Source organism: Canis aureus, unplaced genomic scaffold, assembly GCF_053574225.1.
Source record: "Canis aureus isolate CA01 unplaced genomic scaffold, VMU_Caureus_v.1.0 ptg000132l_RagTag, whole genome shotgun sequence".
Lineage (NCBI taxonomy): Eukaryota > Metazoa > Chordata > Mammalia > Carnivora > Canidae > Canis > Canis aureus.
The window spans coordinates 774,889-794,092 of NW_027554443.1; the positions used below are offsets into that span (position 1 = coordinate 774,889).

General features: G+C 38.4%; 1 protein-coding gene and 1 long non-coding RNA gene across 3 annotated transcripts in view; one reads left to right on the forward strand and one right to left on the reverse strand.

Moving 5' to 3' along the window:
• The window catches only part of LOC144309644 (outer dynein arm-docking complex subunit 2-like), a 266,940-nt gene extending 266,519 nt beyond the window's left edge, over positions 1-421 (forward strand). Inside the window, exon 28 of the transcript XR_013375578.1 lies at positions 274-421. The gene's annotated coding sequence lies outside the window, so the exon portion shown is untranslated. The remainder of the gene's footprint in view (positions 1-273) is intronic.
• LOC144309646 (uncharacterized) overlaps positions 1-19,183 on the reverse strand; it is a 186,096-nt gene extending 166,913 nt beyond the window's left edge. The window contains exon 1 of one of the 2 annotated variants that reach the window (XR_013375582.1): positions 18,668-19,183. This is a non-coding gene — a long non-coding RNA (uncharacterized LOC144309646). Of the gene's footprint in view, positions 1-10,966; positions 15,775-18,667 lie in introns of those variants that run through there. The other variant, XR_013375581.1, reaches the window with a different exon arrangement.
• Between the last annotated feature and the right edge of the window lie 21 nt (positions 19,184-19,204).

The following is a 19,204-nucleotide window of genomic DNA, read 5'->3' on the forward strand; positions in this document are numbered from 1 at the left end:
CACCTCTCTTTGTGGGGCTTACGTGCTAGTGAAGAAATAGGACAATAAACAATAGAATTTCAATCAGTGATAAGTGGTATGAAGAAAATAAGGTAAAGCGAGGGCTAGAAAGTGATCAGGGAGGAAAGTACAGCTATTTCAGATAAGGTGGTCAGGGAAGATCTCCCTAAGAGGTGGCATCTGAGCTGAGGTGTGAATGGATTAGAAGCTTGCTTTGTAAATGCAGATAGATCCATATTCAGTCCATTAACATTCTTCCTTCTGACCTTCTAGACATTCATGGACACCATGGATCCCAGAGAGAAGCTGACAGAAACAGTCTGACCTCCAATGTATCAGTGAGGTCAACTGCTTGATCTCTGGTGCCTAAGATTATTGCAGGGAAATGTTTGATGAGGAAAAGAAAGTAATCAAATTCCTGGATGAGTTATGCAATAGGTCTGTTCCCCCCAAAACCTGTCAATCTTTCAAATAAACCCTTCTGAATTTTGTGATCTATTTGTTGAGATTGCTTTTCATGAGCTGATTAATTATAGTATATTATGATAATGTTCTTCATTAGGTAGAATGTTCTGTGATTGATTAATATAGCTCCCATTTATTTGATTAATATAACTTTATTTCTATTGCTAGTCAAATATACTATTTTCAAGTGGTTAGATATAGTATCTGTAGTAATTTTTATTTCAGAAATTGGGACCCCTTGTGCCTATTTTAACATCATTTCTACCCCACTCCTATCCTCCATTTATCTATAAAGTAATACTCATTTATCACACAGTTTTTTATATTTTTAAAACCAGAGGAGGGGGTACTTGAAAAGCCGAGAGTAATGGTTTACAAACTGTGCACCCGGAAGTAGCGATGTAGATTTGCCTTGGGAGGCAAGTAGAAAGCAGAGAGAAAAGGAGAGGCAAAGAGGCTGGCATTGGAAGAATGAGAGGTGGAGACTGCAGGACTTCAGGCCCACATTTGTCAAGAGAGCCAGGCTATGCTGCAATGGCATACGATCTCAATGGTATCCTATCATGAATGTTTATTTCTCTCCCCACAAACACCAGCATAAGGCAAAAGACCTCTTCCATCTAGTAAGCGTAGGGTCCAGCTGTCATCATAGTGTGATGCTATTATGTATCAATACACAGACTCCACTGTCTGTAATGGGAAGAAAGGAATGGAGGATCCACAGGGGTTTTAGGGCCGGAAAGCCATCACATGGTCTCAAGCTAACTTTAAGGGAATCTGGAAGACCTAAGCAACCACCTGGAATACACAGAAAGCCCAAAATATTTCTGCCAACAAGCCCTACCGCCACTTTGAGGAGGGTAGCTATTTATTTATTTACTTATGTATAATGTTTCCAAGGGATATTTTACCTGAAGAATGCATTTTCTAGCTAAAAAAAAAAAAAAAAATATATATATATATATATATATATATATATATATATATATATATATATACATATAAAGGCACCGATCCAAAAATAAAGTGATTATTTCAAGGGGCGCCTGGGTGTCTCAGTCAGTTAAGTGTCTGGCTTTGGCCCAGGTCATGATCTCACACTGGGCTCCCCGCTTCTCCTTCTGCCTCTGCCCCTCCCCACTCCCACTTGTGCTTACTCTCTCCTTCTCAAATAAATAAAATCTTTAAATAACACGATTATTTCAAATCTAAGATTGCCTCATTCTGGTATGTTTCTGAGAATATCAAACTTTTATGGTTTGACCAAGATCAGGAAGACTGTTGATAGATTGATATACTGACTTGTCAGAATTGACAAAAAAGAACATCATCCCATGTAGATGTTGAGCTTCTATTCTAGAACAATAGTCCTAGGACAGGGTATAAAGTATTGGTGACCACCATTCATTCCACCCCTTTTCTAGTTGGCCTTCTCAGGTCATAGAGACTAGAAACTTAAGATCTACATTTTCCAGACTGCCTTGCAGCTTGAATTCTGAATGTGATCTAGGCTTGACAAATCAGATGTACTCTGCGGGAGACTTGGCATTTGGAAGTACGATAGAGGCCTTGCCTCTGCAGTTTTGATATGTCTTCTGGTAGGCCTCCTCACAGAGACATTTGAGGTTTTCCATGCTGCCCTCAGCTGTTCCAGTGGAGTGGGGCAGAGGGAGAGAGGAAATCTAAGCAGACTCCACGCTCAGGATGGAGCCACAGGCTGGGCTCAATCTCACAGCCCTGAGATCAGGACCTGAGACAAAATCAAGAGTCCCATGTATAACTGACTGAGCCACCCAGGCACCCCAATCTAAATGTTAGCTTGAATTACAAAATATAAAAATGTATTTGGTTTATGGTATTTGCAATACTGCATTTCCACATGTGAACTTTCTTTGTATAAAGTAATTTCATATATTCATGTTATGAAAACTTGGGACACCTGGGTAGCTCAGCAGTTGAACGTCTGCCTTGGGCTCAGGTCACGGTTCTGGGATCCTGGGATCGAGTCCCCCTTTAGGCTCCCTGCAAGGAACCTGCTTCTCTCTCTGTCTATGTCTCTGCCTCTCTCTCTCTCTGTCATGAACAAATAAAATCATTTAAAAAAAAAAAGAAAAAGAAAAAATAAGTAGAGAAAAATAATTTCATCAAAGGGGAGTAAAATAAGTCTAAATCTAGTTATAAAGTGTGAATTAAAAATTCATAACTAAAGCAATCAGCAATTACAGGATAAGTCACCATTGTATATAGTATTCATATTTATATCGCAGTCTAGTCACTATGTTACAGAAATAGCTTTCTTATTTTGTTTTTACAAATATTTCTCTATACCAATAATACCCTTAAAATAGTTTTTCCATCTCTATCTATGTCCACTGCTTTCTGTAAAGACTGTATCTAACTGGGTACTATTTGTCTTTCTAGGTTAAGAAGAAAAGTCTGAAGTAAGCTATAACTAAGTTCTTTGCAACCTTGCTCTTCAACGTGTGGTTAAAAAAAAACACAAAGCAAATAAACAAAAAAAAGCAAAAATAGACCCATAAATACAGAATAAGCAAACTGGTGGATGCCAGAGGGCAAGGCAGTGGGGGGAGGGGCAAATGGGTGAAGGGGAGTGGGAGGTATATAGGTTTCCAGTTACAGAATGAATAAATCACAGGTATGAAAGTTACAGCATAGGGAATGTAGTCAGCGGTGTTGTAACAGTGTTGTATGGTGACAGATGGTAGTTATCCTTGTGGTGAACATAGGATAATGTACAGAGTTGCTGAATCACTATGTTGTACATTTAAAACTTATGTAACATTGTGTGTCAACTATACTTCAATTAAGCAAGCAAGCAAGACTATGGTCCTTGAACCATCAGCATCACCTAGGAGCTATTAGGAATGCAGAACATACCCAAATGTATGCATTAGGGATTTGGAGCAGAGCACAGATGTAATCAAAAGTTTAAAAGTACAAACTTTGAAGAAAAGTTAAAAGCTTCTAGAATTAAAATACTTAAAGGAAATTGAAAAAATAATCTTCTAACCTTTGTCAGAGAATGGTTTCTGGCTATTCACACTCTCTAGCATCAACCAGAAAAGTAATTAGTTCCATATAAAGGATGAGAGTTTCAGGCGAGGCATAAAATTAATAATGGAACATCTCTTTATTTGAGGGTCTTTAAAAATATATTGGGTAGAATCCCATCATGATCTAATTGTGGCCTTGACTAGATGTGGAAAGATAGATTATATAACTCTTTAAGGTCTTTTCTAACTAAACAGTCAATGAATGGTCTCTGTATAAATAAAATTCCATCGTGAAAATCAACTCAAGTACCTCGTACCTTCCGCCATGCTATTTTCCAAGCTTTGGCTGGAATATTCAGAAATACTGGCAGCTATATTACCTCTTCTGAAGAAAAAATAGGGAGTACAATTCTTGATCCTTTTCATACTGGCAGTTTTAAAGACTTTTAGTGCATTCCTCATACTTACTTGAATTCATATTCTTATGTACTTAATAAGTTATTTTCCTGCCAGTTTGACATATTAACTCATGTCTGAATTAAAGGCCTTATTAAATGTCTGAGTCAAGAACAGGAAGACTGATCAGAGATCTGTTGCTGAATCCCATGTGGTTTCTATCTGGTAACTTTAGGGTGGCCAACCATCCCTTTTTGCCTGGGACTGGAGTGTTTACCCAGACACGAGACTTTCAGTGCTGAAGTCAAGACATTCAGTAACATTACAATTCAATAATACATCTTTCTGTGAATGCATGCATGTATGCATGCTTATATATACCCGCTCACACACGTTTGTCATTTTCATGTTCTTCTTGGTTTACCGCTGCGCCACCCAGGGATCCCTGACTTCACTTTAGAAGACAGAATAACAAGCAAATAAATATATACCTCTTTCCAATGTATGTGCTATGTGATGAGCTGCACCACTAAGCCAGTAGTCAGCTGTTTATCAACTCATTTTTTTAAAATGGGTAAGAAAAAATCTGAAGTTCCATATCTGCATTGTGAAATAAAAAAGAAAAATTCTCTAAATAGAGACATCTTATCTTGCCTATGGTACAAGAGAACAGTTAGTGAAATGGTGCCTCCCTTTCAGCCTTGTAAATCCATTTTTCCAAGAGTAAATTCATTTTCATCTTGTGAGGCTGACAGACTGAACTTCACACACTGCAACCGGGGAAGGGCATACTCTGAGCCAGGTGGCTCGTCATGTGTAATGAAAGGGATTTTCACCATCTTGTCAATCTCATTTTTTCAAAATATTCATAAAATTGTAGAATTGGCTGTATCTGTTTCTCTTAAGTAGCACTTCAGTGTAAAACAACTGATACTGAATTACTCAACTTAAAACTTTTTAGACCAGAAATGTTTCAAGGATATAGGAACATTGATTGAATCAGTGAAAATCCATGAATAGAGAATGATACTGAAAAAAGAAGCCCTCCTCACCAGATGTCACCATTTGAGGCAGTTATTAAGTAAGTTTTTTCCTTTGAAAACATGTATCTAATGGGGAATATTAAACATTTATTTTGCTGCCCCAGTTAGACTATATTACAGAGTAACCAAACCAAAACAAAACAAAACAACACCACTTGATGAAAGAAAGTGTTATTTCATAGAAAAGTATTACCTACTAAGAGAAAAGGAAGGATTGAATTAGATTTTAATCATTGTTGATCCCTAATGAAATTATTGACCTAGGCAAGGGTTGTCAAGTAGTGTTAAAAAGCATTAAGTGCATGTTTTATGGGGAATCTAACTGTTATAAAGTGCCAAAGCAATACTAAAGATTTCTTTCTAGTCACAGGAGAAAAACATAAGTGTACGTTCACAAAGCGACCAGATTTTCAACACCCGAATCCAGTGCTCAAATTTAGCCCCCTGAATGGTGGAGCCATCAAACATTATGTCTCCTGATGTGACACACAAAAAAACACAAACTGTCACCTGTGGCATATTCTAGCCAAAATGTTTAACATAACCTGAGCAGAAGTTTATTTTTTTATTTTTTTATTTTTTTTTTTGAGCAGAAGTTTAAACCAAACTTTCAGCATAAGAAAATAGTGTGGATGGGGGAAGTTCAATGATAGCACCAGAAGACGCCCAGACAAAACCAAGACGAATCATTCTGTTGGGGTCCTTGGTCGGATCTGTTCAACAAGTCAGTGTACAATGGAGGAAAAAATTAAGGATGATGCTAGAATATAAGAAAACCAAGAGCCATAAAAGCTAGATTCAACACGTAGGACCTACTAGCTCTAAATGGTATTATGAAGATAATTGAGAAAATCTGATTCAAGATAGACTATTAGATAAGATTAAAATTTTGACTCACAAAGGGAAAGATCATTAGAAAACCAAGATACAAAACAACTTGCTTTGCAATCATTTCATTTTTTATAAAAATACATCCATATATAAAAAAGTATCTGAAAGCAAATCAAAAAGATATTAAAGATAATCTCCAATGGTGGGAATATAGTGCTTTTCTTTTCTTAATTTTTGCTTATCTTATTTTCTAGCTTTCTCAAGGTAGCAGTGTTTGTAACAATAAGATTGTGTGTGTGTGTGTGTGTGTGGTTTAAAAACTATAAGAATTAAACACTGAGGGTGGGAGTGCCCATGATTTAATGCCCTTAGAATTTTAGATCTCTCTGGTACCTCACACTGATTACTGCAATAATTTTCAATGACTTTAAACAGAGAACTCTTAATCTTCGGTAAGGACTATTGGTGAAGATTTGCTCATCTCCTTTTGTTTATTGCTAATAATATACTTCTGAACATAAGAAAGTGATTCTGTTTTAAAGGAAGAAAGGAATTAAAAACAGAAGAACAATGAAAGGAAATCTGTGAAGAGGGTATTGGGCAAGGACAGAAGTGAGGAAAGAGATAGGAAGCACATGATACCTATTTTGAAGTATGATGATACACACGTGAATGAAGTCTCTGCAGCCCGTACCTCTCCACCTAGCTATCTTCAAATCATCCCTTTGGGAAACTTTCTGTCTTTCCAAGTCTCTGCACGCTGTTTTAGCCCTAAAAACAATCTCAACGTGCTATATTAACTACCTACCCACTTACCTCTTTCTGTCTAGACTGAGGGCAAGGGACAGATTTTTGAAACCACTGTATCTCAAGAATCAAGCACAATGCCTGGAATAGAATGGATGCTAAAGTATTGACTCAATCAGAGGAAGCCCTCCAAGAAAACATAAACTAATATTTATAATGGGGCAAGAAATTGCCCCAGCCACTAATATTGCATCTCTATATGTCACAGAAATTAAAGAAACACATTCTGAAGTAAATGAGATCCAAAACAACCGGGGAAATCCTGCCAAGAAGGCTGTAGTCAAAAAAAAAAAAAAAAAAAGAAGGCTGTAGTCTTCAGGAAATCAATGCTCCACAAGATCAGCTGACAAGATCAGCTATTTTAGCCTCTGCTCTATTTGCAGATTTAAGATTGCAGAGGGCACCTTCCACAGGAGATTGGTCGGTTTCCTGAGTGTGTAGCATTCAGCCCCCCAGGCACCCTCTAGTACCTCCTCCATCTTACTGGGAAGTCAGAGTTGAGTCATAATCGTAGGTCCAGGGCCAGGCCTGCATTTTAAATCCCCAGATCCACAAATGAAATCCCTAACATGCCAGACTCCTGGCTCCATTATTTAGTAGCTATATGACCTTGAACTCAGATTCCTCATCCAGAAAAACCTGATTCTAGGACTGTGCCAGGACATTGTGTAAGAAATGAAGTGATTCATATAAAACCCTGGACAGTGCCTGGCACCTAAGTGTTCCATAATTATGAGCTCTTGCTATTGTTACTATTCTCCCTCACAGTAAAGAATTCCACTACGCACCCAATTATCCCAGAGGCCTCCATACCCTTCCCACAGTGAATTGGCAATGTCAGCAATTAGCATCCATGACTGCTCTTTTTTTATGGGATACAAATGAAAGCAGTGGACATAAAACACAGGTCTCCCAATATCTAGCTTATGCTCACTTCTTGGCAGCCTCATCATTTTCACCATTTCCTTTACAACTCTGAAACTTCAGCTTTAAAAGCCATGGTCATTTGTTTATCTTCTTGAGGATATGACTTTCAATGGGAATCTACCTTAGCTGTTATTTAAGAACAAAAAGCATAAAACACTCTTCATCTGCCCCCTTCAGGTAAAGATGACATTTAACAATAATTGAGAAAGTAACTGCTTTCCAAAAGACACTCATGATTTACAAGTGTACCCACCATTGTGTGATTTTGCTCCTTAAAATGACTTGTATTGCCTATTGAAACTCCAATCACACTTTAAAAACTTGAAAACAGAAATTTTCACATCTTTTTAAAAATTTCTCAAAGAGTTTAAGCGAATTATTAAAGTCAGTTGTTGAAAATAAAAATGCAACATGTGATTAATTTATAAGAACTGATTGATATCAAGGAAGACTTGTAAGCATAATTTTTTTAAAAAGATTTTATTTATTTATTCATGAGAGACACAGAGAGAGACAGAGACACAAGCAAAGGGAGAAGCAAGCTCCATGCAGGAAGCCTGATGTAGGACTCGATCCTGGGACTCCAGGATCACACCCTAGGCCAGTGCTAAACCGCTGAGCCACCCAGGGATCCCCAAAGACTTGTAAGCATAATTTTAAGCAAACTCTTCTTTTAATTGTGGGTGGGCCGAAAACAAATGGTAAATGTGGTCTGAAATTGACCTATTCTGTGTGAATCTGTCTTGTCTTGAAGTATCTTTTTTTGAGATGACATGAAAAACAAGTCTCTAATTAACCTGAACTTGAGCCCCAACTTTTAAATTATTATTAAGCCAAGATTTTTTTAATTATGAAGCAATTCAAATTATAAAACTTTCACTAAAACCTGTTGATCATATTAATATATATTTACTTATTAACAATTATATTTTGCTGGAAGCAAAAAATATTTTTGTTTCACTGAGAGAAAAAGATATTTTAAAAATATTACTTACCTTTGCCTTTAAAAAAATTTTTTTTTGTGTTTTAGAATTAACATGATATAATAGGACAATAGTGCACATAGACTATTTACAAATACATGATTATATATTAGAGACGTCTGCCCAAAATATTTTTTACTAATCAGGGTGTATAATTTAAAAAGCTTAAGCGCCACTGCCCTAAATCAATTTTTTCCCTAAGTATGATTTGAGAAACATCTGTGTTAGCATTGCCATAGGGCCTAAGCCCAGGAAACCTGACTTTCAGCATGTATAGTTGGGATCTGGAATGTGCATTTTTAACAAGTACCCCTGCTTAAGGCAGTTCACAAGCTACATGTTGAAAAACATGGTGTTGAAGGAAATAAAAAGCATTTTGTGGAGCTCATGATTGCCTGTGAATAAGGCTGGTAAGTGGTAGTAGCCATATGCAGTGCCCATAATCAGCTGTCTCCTCATTCATCTTAAGGGAAATAATTTGCAAAGCTGACTTCGCGGGATCCCTGGGTGGCGCAGCGGTTTGGCGCCTGCCTTTGGCCCAGGGCGCGATCCTGGAGACCCGGGATCGGATCCCACGTCGGGCTCCCGGTGCATGGAGCCTGCTTCTCCCTCTGCCTGTGTCTCTGCCTCTCTCTCTCTCTCTCTGTGACTATCATGAATAAATAAATAAAATCTTTAAAAAAAAAAAAAAAAACAGAAAAGCTGACTTCGCTCGAGTGTATAATCCCCTGACCCTCAGTGAAAATATTGTTTCCTAAGAACGGCTCTGTAATAATTGCCCCTCTTAAAAATGTATGTTGCCCTGTTAAAAATGACACTCCTTTCTGTCACTTCAGGTGTTGTCACATGCATTAATCATTGTAGGCTCATCAGAGGATAAACTCATGGGAATTATTCAGTAAGTGTGATTTCATTTTGATTCATCAGAGAACCCAAGTTTAATAAATTTTTTAGAAGTCAGTTAATCAGTACGTAAATAAATGCAAAAAATTTAAAAGCACTCGAAACAACCAGTATCACCCTTAGACCCAGGCAAGGGGCCACTGTCCTGAACCTTTCTTTGAAAGTACCTACATCACACACATGTGTGCAGGTAACTATATTAAAGAGCACACAGTGCCTCTGTTGTATAGGACTTAGCACTCATTAGAATGACTTTAAACCAAAAAATCTGCTGTTGTGACCAATACCATTCAGGGCCCATAGGAATTCTTCTACACATTGTTTGTTGTATAACCTGAGGATAAAAGGTAATCACTTCCAAATATTGGAAAGGTTTTGGTTATCCTGCTAAGAACATTAGAGGTGAGCATTTCTTTCAAGAGCAGAGAGAAAAGATAAGTTAATCAACTCAGCAAATCCTCTGAATGCAATCTAGCCTTGCTTCATATAGTATTTGTTTTCCAGAAGTGCCTGGCATCACTTTCTTGCTTCTCCAATACAAGATATTCAATGTTTAGCAAATCTTTGCAGTGGTTGCACCTGGCAGTGACAGAACATTTTGCAATATTAAACAATTTATAACACTTAAAGATTGATAAGTGTGTAGATCTAGACTGTCATTCATGAAATCAGATATCAATACTTTACACTGACAACCAGCTATGCCTTGAACACTAGCATGAACAGATAATTTTATTTATATGGAATATTCTAAATTAATTTTCCAAAATATTAAATAAAATTTCAGCTTTATTTAAAACCCTATATTCATTAATTATTAATTTTTCTTTTCTATTTGAATGTTACATATAATGTTTTAGAATGAAATAGCACTTCATAACAATATATATTAAAAATATATAAACTATATTAAAATAACTTTAAACCTAAAATTTTCTATATTTGCTTTAATGTACATTCTTGATGAAAATATATTCACTTATTTCATATATTCAATATATCTTGGACACTTTTAGTAGAATTACTTTTTATTTGAATTCCTTCAGAACACAAGTTATGAGAGCATATCGATCATAATAACACAGTGATCTTTACTGAAATGAAGACAAGGAAAATAAATTTAACTAAATAAATACATAATAAATTACAAATTGTGTCTCTTTCATTTTATTACTCATTTAACATTGCTAGTCCAACAACAAAACATCCAGACATGTGCAGTAACAATTAAACCAACTTGTCTTCAATATTTTTCAAAGAAAAATCATAACTTTAAATAGTTTTTGATTTTTCATCATGATAGTATAGTTGTCAAGGTAGAGGGATGTGACATATTTTATTTAACAGTGTTTTTAGCTTGATTTGTAACTTTTAAATATTTAGACATATGGTGTGTAGGCGTCCATTTGTACTTTTGCCTTGGACTACACGAATATTAGAGGGAGGCCTAGAAGCTATCCCAAACAAAAACAAGACAAAACAAAACAAGACAAGACAAAACAGCAAGAAATTCATGAAGTTGTAGGAGCCACTATCATCTCTTTAGGCCTCTCAGTCAAACGACTGGTTTTCACCCCACTTGGGATATGCCACTTACAATCATGCTGTGTCTATTCCTATAACAGAGCAACATTTCCAGATCGCTGGGGGTGTTCCAAAGTATGTTGTTTTTCATTGCTGAACCACTTCACCGCCTGGTAGGAAGGATGTTCTCCAGATTGAGAGAACCCACAGAAGAGTCAGCAGTTATTAGCTTTTGAGTGTGAACACACACATGAAATTTAACAGGAAGTACAGCCTTTTGCAATGATGTCGGAGCTGTGGGAAGTCAGCACATTCTGGGTGACACTGAGAGTCTATCTGCTCCCCACCAAGGTCACATACAGAAAGGAAAGCAAACACACTGGTGTCAAATTTCCTGCTGCTGCATGAGGAGCCAAAAGGTGTGCAACCACGTATTTAGCTGTGCCTACAATGATGCAGTCAAGTAACGTTCTTTCTCTCTACCCTTCCAGCGTACCTTCAGAGAGGCGGTTAGTCAGAATTAGGTGATTCAGCAAATGAGCTCTGGCACCTGCCTGACGGCATTCAAATCCTAACTCCACCAGTGATCAACCCGTGACTTAGGGCAATTCTAGGCCTAGGCGTCCTCTTCTACAAAATGGGCACTAATAGGTGCTTACCCCAAAGGATGGCTGTGAGAATGACATGAGTTAAGTGCCTACGATGGTACATGGGCATGTAGTAAGTGCCATGTGCATATGATGTAAATTTTTTTATTCCATAACTATGTCCCCATTTATAAGAGTCCAGAAGAGCAGCATTAGGACATTCTGTCTTGAGCTGACCGCTACTGCAGGTCCAAGAAAAAAAAAACTGTGATATTTGGATATTACAGGGCTTCTCTTATCCTAGACTTTGGGCTATTTAAATTGCACAATTCATTGGCATAAACACCTTTTTTCCTTTTCCCTTTCTTGTATAGCCCACACTCCCTTCTAAAACAGGATTTGTAGTAGCTGACAACATCAAAGCACACTTAGCAAAGATCAATGAATATCAAAACAAACAGATAGCTAATTACTTAGGATCACTGTATAGTTCTAGGTGAAGGCCCAACTGCTCCACTCCACCACTCCACCCCAATAAGTTGCCTGCCGGGGTAGTCTGGAGCCGAGACACTTGGGCAAGAATTGGTCTTAGGAGAGAGGTAGAGGCTTCTCTCTCAAGAATTACCTCACTGCCACATATGACAAGTTTATTCTCAAAACTCGTCTCTTCCAAACCCCCTCTCCCTTCAAGAGTTTTCCAAAAGAGTGTAAAGGTGGAGGACCAGAGGCAGGTTTCAGGAAGGCCTGGACCAGGAAAGATGAGCTAACAACTCCTGTGTTTACTCTTGCTGTTTTTGTTTTTTTGTTTTTTTTTTTTTCCAATGGAAGCCCTAAAAATCTCTCTTGAAACCCAGAGGTTTTTGGCATAAAACTTGAAAATGTCTGATGTAAGAGGTGAAAATGCTGTTTTTCAATCAGGCTCAAATTTCTGAAATAATGATCTTTTTGCATGTTTTCGGGAAGGATGTTGGTAATATGGTTACAAAATTTTTAGCAGACACATAAAATGGCCCTTTATCGTCTTTATGCTCCCTCATGCAATTTCTACAGATGATTTACAGATTTACTGGATTCAAGCAATCTTTATATCAGACACCTTAGAACATTTTAGATGAGGTATGTTTGTTTTCTGGGGCTTTCTTAACAAGTTTCTAAGCTAGGCAAGGATCATGTCTTTTAAATCAAATTCAATGCAGTTCTTGGCACAGGATTTTGCATGCAGGTGTCCCATAAATGTTTACTGTTGATTATTTTAAAAGAAAACAATGGAAAAAATAGTTTGAATTTTGTGGGGTTTGGGGGAGAGGCAGGAGGAAGTGAGCTAGAAAACAGTAATCCTTATAAATTAATCACCATTTTTCCATGACTTAAAAAAAACATAAGCATCAAAACCCAAACAATACCGTGTCTAAAGGTATGTCAATACTTTTTTTTTAAAGGGGGTTAAAATACAAAAAGAACAGCATTAAAAATATTGTGAAAATAATTAGGCTGATTCTCTAAACATATTTAACACATTCTCAGGAGGAGAGGGGAGAAAGCATGCTTTCTTGACATCTTTTGAGTTCCCTCTGTTTGGGAAAGCCTCCAGTCATCTAAAAGTGCTTTGCTTAAGCCCGCTGGCGGTAACTTTGTACAGGTGTGCATTATGGAGCATATAGGCTAAGTTCCCTTTGTCAAGAAACCCCAAAGTACTGTGACTTCAAGAAGGGGAAGTCTATTGGTCCCTCATAAGAGTCCAGAGCTGAATAGCCCAGGTGCGGGGGGCCAGCAAAATCAACCTCCCGTCAAATCTAGCCTGCTGTCTGTTTCTGTTCCTGAGGTAAGAACAGTTTGTACATATTTAAATGACTGGAAAAAAAAAAGTCAAGGGAAGTATATTGTGTTGCACATGAAAATTACATAAAGCTCAATCTTCGGTGTCCATTAAATAGTTTTACAGCAACACAGCAACACTCATTCATTGACTCATTCATACTCAAGCATTATCTACAGCTGCTTTCACACTGCAGTGGCAGAGTTGAACGGGGAACTTATGACCCACAAAACCTCACACATTTACTGTCCAGCCATTCCCAGAAAGAGTTATCTGAGCCCAAGCCCGGAAGCTCTCATCCATGTGGTCCATTCAAAGCCCCAGGTTCCTTTCATCTTGTGACTCTCTGCTGTTCTTTGAGTTGTTATCTGATCAATAGATGTGGGTCACTGTCACATCCGTGTTCCAGCCCTTGGTAACAGGGAAGAGTTAAAGAAGACAAGCAATTTCTTTTTAAGCAGATTAAGCAAAAGTTGAATACATCACTTTTGCTCACACGCATTCCTTTGGTGAATTTATTCAAATAAACCACACATACATGAAAACAGAATAAAAATGAAAGCAGGGAGGATGGATGGGGTGGTGGGGTCAGCCAAAAGCTTGATACAGCATGAAGTACATAGAGTAATTGCATCTTAAAACTCTATTGAGTACCTGAAGTCCATTTGGTTCCAAACATAGAGTCATACTAGCTGGTGATCAAAAGTCTTCACTATATTTAAATGGCCACGTTTTGATATGCAAGCAAATTGATTTTCAAGATAGAATAGTCTCCTGGGAGAAATTCTTGTATTTCAATGCACATTTTGAGGACAAAACGTTCTCCAGATTTCACCTCAAGATTCCACAATATAGTATATTTTCATGTGTATAATGGAGTAGAGACTCTGTGATTATTGGTGGCTACCGAAGATATTTTGGAATGAAACGAAAAGATGAAGTGTTAGTGCTTCACGGTTACTTCAGGCCCTGTCTCAAGCTCTGGGAAGTAGAAGAAGAACATTAACCCACCTGGATCTCAGCTCTACTGACTGTTCATTATTTGTATTTCTGTACTTTTTATGTAGCTAACGTTTTGAGGAGTGTTGGCAACAAAATATTTGCATGTTTGTCCAGAGTGAATTCGACTAATATGCAAGCAGATTGAAGGTTCTCATATTGACTGGTTGCTTTGTGAAAAAAAAAAAAAAAAAAGTAATTCGCATTCCATTAAGTATTGAGCAAGAAAAAAAAAAGATGCATTTTACTTTTTCAAATGATGGATGGCAGGGACTCATCACTTTTACAAATAACCTTATATTGCTGGTGGTCAGTTACCACTTGGTTATGTGATGCATTTGAAAAGCTCTGTACAGCCGTCCTCTACTCTGGAGACTATGGCTGCCCGAAACTGCTCTCCTGCTTCGAGCAGGACACGACAAAATAAAAGGCAGCTTCGTCCTAGAACAGTGTTGAATTAGCCTTCTAAATTAGAACCATAACCAGGCCATGCATATTACTATTTCGATACTTGACATGCTCTGAAATTAGAAACAGAATAATATTGGAAGTCTTTGGAGCGCAAGATGGTTTTAAAATTTTGAAGATTAAATTTATTACAGCCTTTTGGGTGTTTTGCAACATCTCTTAGACCAATCTACATTGGAAAGGAATTCGCCATGTACACCAGAAAAGGAATTTCAAATCAGTGGGGGAAAACTCTTTAAGGGACACCACAGGAATAACTAGCTATTCAACTGAAGAAGAGAAAAGAATCAAGTTAGATTTCCACCTCACAACATATACAGATTAATTCCAAGAGGATTAAAGAGCCAAGTGAAAATAATTTTTTAAAACCATTAGAAGAAAATAAAAACACAAAATACAGACACAAAATTGTAAGGAAGACACAAAACCAAGAATTCATAAAGGAAAATGCAGACCTATTGACCTATATTCACCTTTAAACCCCCTATAAGGCAAAATCAAAATAGGCAAAAGGCAGATGTCAGACCAGGTAACATATTTGCACTATATAAAACATATATATCATGGAAAAATGATTTATAAAGGATCTTTATAAAATTAACAAGGCATCTAATAAAATTATAAGCAAGTTTCTTTAATTAAGAAATACAAATGGCTTATAAACAAATGAAAATCTTCTCACACAATAAGACACTATTTTACTCATCAGACTGGCAAACATTATGATGTCCAAATATATGAAATGCTATGTAGCACGTCAGCAAACGGGGACTTTAGGGGCATAGATTGGAGGGAAATTAGGAAATATCTATCAAAATTTTTAAATCATGTCTCCTTCAACCCAGGAATTCCACATCTGTATAGCGATTCCTAGAAACATGCTTACACTTGTGCAGAAATAGTCCAACAAAGGTGTTTAATGTTTATTATAGTGAGAATTGAAAAGGCAGAAATGATGATGGAGAATGACTAAATGGATTATGGAGCATCATGTAAGACTTAAAAATACGGAATTACATATATATGTCCTAATATGAAAGTTCTCTATGAAATCGAATGAAAAAGCGAGTTTTAGTTTAATTCTGTGTGTCTGTGTATGTTTATATAAGGGCATAAGTTATGGTCTCATTTATTTCAAAAGGTCAGAAAGCGAAACTATGATGATTTGCTTGCATTCATGTATGTGAACCCAGAGAAGAAGGAGCCAAAGGCTGCACATCAAATCAGCAGTGGCCACCTCTTGGTGGTTGCTACCCAGGAACGTGACTGGGTGGAGCTGGCTGACGAGGAACTTTCACTTGTACTCTGTTCCTTGGCTGTGAGTGAATTTATGGAGAAGGCCCTCTCAGAGAGAATTTATCCTGCATTATTTATGCAATTAAAATTAAATCATAAACAAAGCAAAAAATGCCTTGTGAGAAATTTGGAGGCTCCCATTTCTGCTGGCTCACCCACCACGTTTCTGCAGCTGTGGCTTTCACTATGGGCTTCGCTGTTTCCCTTATGCACTTCGACATGTATCTCTACAAGTCACACTGGCCAAGTGTGAGGTGAACCTGCTATTTGTTCATAAATTTACTATTTTATAACATTTGGACGGGAAGTGACAGTCATTCCCTGGCTTTGTAATTTATATCATTGCCTATAAGTAATAACTAGAAAAAAAGAGTTTAAAAGCAATCCTTATTTTCAAAAACTTTAATCAATATTTGTTCTGAACTGTCAGGCTCCTTGGTAAAATACTAAAATGCTTAAAATGAAGGCTTTTTTTTTATTAGAAAGTGAAAATTGCTTATGTTTATAATGACACTCTAGGTCTAACAGAATGAATCAAGATTTCTGCCAAATGTTGTTACTTAACATTTTTCTAGCTTTAGCAGTAGTAATATATTGCTTTCACATTAAAAAAAAAATCTTAATAATAGCATATGGCAAATTTGTGGAAAACTTAATAGCTTCATCTTTTATGCTTTAGTAAGTTCAGGCTAAACCAAGATCAAACTAACCAAAATTAAGATTAGGACTCAAATTTTCTGACTTCTGGCCTAAGCTGTTTTTTCTTTCACCTGCACATGGCCATCTCCCACAAACTACATATTCTCTTAGGTCTTCTGATATGTTTTCTAAAACTTGAAGGTTTGCTTCTGAGGATTATAATGCAGCATTTCATATGCTGAGATTACAACATAGCATTAGAAGCTCAGTAAAATTCATCTTCAGAAGAGGTGGAATTTAATATAATGATAACTGTGTCTGAACTGTGGGTTAAAATAAAGAAGAAACTTTATTCTTGCACAGAGGATGAAACTTGCAAAAATAAAAATTTTGGTCTATCAGAAAACACATGCCCATTTGTATATTATGGAGGGATCCTCCATATGATTTCATTTAAAAACCAACCCTTCACTGTTTTTTTTTTCATTTTAAAATGGATTCTAATTACTAAACTATAATCTAAAATAATTCTGCAATACTTTTTCAGTGACTTAAGACAAAGGTGTGTATATTTATTCCTATACCAAATAAAAAATGTTTCACACAAAGATTATTTTGCTGTATATTTTATATCACATTTTAAGAAAACAAATCTTATACGTAAATATATCTAAGATGAAAGTCCTCTAAGTGCATTTTAAAATTGTGTAAATGCAGTTAAGACTAAAACAACAAAATGCAGTATATACTACTCCCTAACTCAGTACTGTACAATGAAATTACAAGCAACCAAGTACATGCTTGTTGCTTTACACAGCACAGCTGACCAAAATAGATGTCAGAGGGGCGTTTTACAGCTGATTTCATTATAATGACTGGTGACCACCATCATAGAGCCATAGGAGAGAATCCCTCTCTTTCTTCCTGTGAATTATCAATTTATCAATTGTTGTGAAACTTATTCGCTGCAAGTCTGTGGCTGAAATTTTATGATGGGACTTTAAATCCCACAGCGAGTTCTGTAGACCGATGTGTATATTGAATTCACACTTCAGCAAGTCAAGTGCGGCCCCAATGACAAAATGCTAACGTTCCAACCTCAAATTATACATGAAGGGAAAACAAGGACAGGGGGGAATGTGCTCAAATGATAATATTTATCTGCCTAACGCGCAAAAACTTAAACCTTCGTCCTGTTCTGCTTTAGATTGTGCCACTGCCGGGTTTGCCATCGCGTATTTTGGGAGATAACATAATGGAAAATTCGAAGGTGTGATTAGTCTTGGAAATAGTAGCTTTAATATAGAGATATATTTAACCACTTCCAGGGCCATAAAAGGAAGATGCTTAGGTGGGCCTCTGCCCCAGAGCTGACCAGCCACCTTTAAGGAGAAAAGAATAATGATGTCATAACTTTCAGGTTTGGGAAAATCTACTTTCGCTCTTACAAAAAGATGAAGGTGTCGCTGCGGCGGCAAGGCCCGCGGCGAGTACGCGGGCGGCTTCGTGCTCGGCGCCTGGAGGATATTCAAGGCTGCCAGAAGCTCTGAGCTTCACCGTTGCACCCAAATTACAGCTTTCGCTACTCTTATATTTAGGGTGATGGTGGGAAGAGAACTATCGTCAATAAGGGAATCTGAGAGGCATTCTGACTCCTTGCACTGTGTCCCAGCTCGGGATTCTTCCAAGTTCCATGCCCTTTCCTCCATGCAGGTCCCTGGCCCTGGGCTCGCCCTCTCTTTCTACCTGGGTCACCGTGGGCTGGGCACCTGGGCTCGCCTCGCCCCAGCCTTGCCTCCCTCCACCCCTGTGTCCACGGCGAGCGCAGCCTCTCCAGCCCTGGCCTCGGACGCGGGACGTGCGCCTGGATCCGAGACAACCCGGACCTCAGAAGCCCGGTGACACCAGAAAAGAAGCTCCCGGGGCGCAAGCACCTCCCGTGATATGCTCGCACGTTAGAGGCACAAACCTGAGCTCTAACTTCTCTCCCGCTAATCGCGAAGCAAATGAAGGGCGCATCGCAGCGCACTCTCCTGCTGGCCGCGCGTGGCTAAATTTCCGGCTCTCGGGCCAGCTAAGACGCGGGATTTGCACCGCAGTCTCTCAGCTCCCGGAGCCCGAGCCGAGCGCTACTTGCGGCTTCTCCAATTTCTCCCCTAAGTGTGAAGGAAATAGCCCCTTTTGCTCTGCGCCTGCGGGGCCGGTGGATCTGAGAGCCGGGCCCCGCTGGGGAGGACCCGGCGAGCGGGGGGGGAGGGGGGCCGGGGGGGCCTCCCCGGCGGCGCCTACAGCGGCGGCTCGTCTGCGAGGTTAACGGCAGTCCCCGCGGCCGGGAGGGTGCTGAGGCTTCCTCTCGCCGGCCCGGGAACGTGGATACCGCGCCCGCAGGATGTTCGCCGGCTGGGCCGCGCAGTCAAGAAACATGAGAAGGCCTCGGTATTCCTGTGCCCGGGCCGCGCGCGCCCGTCTGCGTAAATAAAGCCGAGAGGACGCCGGTGGCTGCGGT